We start from the raw sequence: 2189 nt of genomic DNA, 5'->3' as shown, positions 1-2189 counted from the left end.
GACGTGACGCACCAACCATTCTGAGGGATCTACGCCGAATCACTGTCGAGGAGTGGGACTATCTGGACAAGCAGTACCTTGGTGAACTTGTGGATAGTATGCCATATGCCGCGACAAATCCAGGAATGCATCAGTCATCAATGCAATAGGACGTGCTACTGGGTATTAGAGGTACTTGCGAGTATAGCAATCTGTACCACCACCTGTGAAGGCCTCGCTGTATGGTGATACAACATGCAACGTGTGATTTTCATGGGCAATAAAGAGGGTGGAAATGGCGTTCATGTTGATCTACATTCCAATTTTCTGTACAGGTTCCGGAACCGAGGATATGCAAAACTTTTTTTGATGCGTGTAGTAAATATAAATTAATATCAAAATTAGATGACGCTAATTCTACATCTACATTTACATCTATACTTTGTAAATCACTGGGAGGTGCATGTCAGAGGGTACTTCCTATTGTACCAGTTATTAGAGTTTCTTCCTGTTCCATTCACGTAAGGGAAAACTCCCTACTTATTACATCAGCATAAAATTAATATGTATATTGACTGTTCAAATACAAGTGCTATAAACTGCAGTAACTCAAACAATATTTGAAGTTGGACATATAGCATTTAATGTCAGTTTGTTCAGAAATGATGCGTGTATGCCGTGGTAGAATTAATTTGTTCAACAGTTATGAACTTCCAAGTTTAATGAATCGGGACAGTGACGTTTGGGGACCCAGTAAAGGGAACGCATTCTGAGAAGCTAATGTCTGTGTATGTGTGTGTGTGTGTGTGTGTGTGTGTGTGTGTGTGAGAGAGAGAGAGAGAGAGAGAGAGAGAGAGAGAGAGAGAGAGACGACGACGGGGAGGGGTAGCGGACTGGGCTACTGCACGAGACGCGTTTGCGCGAGGTTCTGCGTCCATTTGGGTGGCAATTTAGCTGCGTTCCGGACCAGTTGGAGAACATCTTTGCACAGAAGCAACTTTTTATTTGGTCCCCCCTTCCATTACTCCCTTTTCCCACATACACTTTCACTCGTTTCTGTTTGCACTGCTATACGTATGCAAATCTAACACGTCAACGCCCCTGGCCCCCCTCAGGTTGGCGCTCCATGCGGCCGCTAGACATCTCTGTCCCACATGGTAGGCCCACAACCGCCTCACAGTAGGTGACAAACATTCTGCGATTCTTTTTCCTGAAACTGGAGTACCACAGGGAACCATCTTAACTTCATCGCTGTATAGTATGTATCCTTATATTGCTGTTATACTTTGCCCAACTCATGAGCGAAGTTTTAGCGTTATACGCGAGTGGAACTGTAATTGTCGAAACAACAGAAGGCTTAAAACAAATGAATATGAAATACTTCAGCAAATTAGAAAAAAAGGCTCGGCTTGTGACTCATAAAACTGAAAGCCTAAGGCAGTCAACTTGTTGCCGAAGGCAGTCAGCTTGTTTTCTTTAGAAAATATATATATATATATATATATATATATATATATATATATATATATATATATATATATATACAAAGAAGAAAAAGCGAGCACCAGAAGACGTAAAGTTGCTGTTAAGGACACTAAAAAAACAACAAACATTTCGGTCTGACTATGAATACTACAGTATAATGGAAACGCTACATCCACATCATAGCAAAACCAAGACGACAGTTTGAAGTTTTAAAACTTATTAATGGACGCGTTAACAGTGCTTTGAATGAAACGAAACAACAGCTCATACATTCTAGGCATTCATTACACCAAACCTCGAAAATATCCTCTCATCGAACTTTCTACTCGGATTGAACAGATTAAGTATGTATAGCCGACAATGGCCCTACTTATAAGATAAAAAAACCATTTTCAATTTTCCACGTTACTGATACAGTTACCTGCCACATGTAAAAGGCTAATTCGCAAAGAAAACAAGGACTACAACGAAAAGGAACGCCGGCCGATGTGACCGAGCGGTTCTAGGGGCTTCAGTCTGGAACCGCGCGACCGCTACGGTCCCAGGTTCGAATCCTGCCTCGGGCATGGATGTGTGTGATGTCCTTAAGTTAGTTAGGTTTAAGTAGTTCTACGTTCTAGGGGGCTGATGACCTCGGATGTTAAGTCCCATAGTGCTCAGAGCCATTTGAACCATTTTGAAAAAGAACCACACATGGCTAGACATGAGAGCTGAAAGACTGAAAA

This window comes from Schistocerca gregaria, chromosome 7, assembly GCF_023897955.1.
Source record: "Schistocerca gregaria isolate iqSchGreg1 chromosome 7, iqSchGreg1.2, whole genome shotgun sequence".
Taxonomy (NCBI): Eukaryota; Metazoa; Arthropoda; class Insecta; order Orthoptera; family Acrididae; genus Schistocerca; species Schistocerca gregaria.
This window is presented reverse-complemented; position numbering follows the sequence as displayed.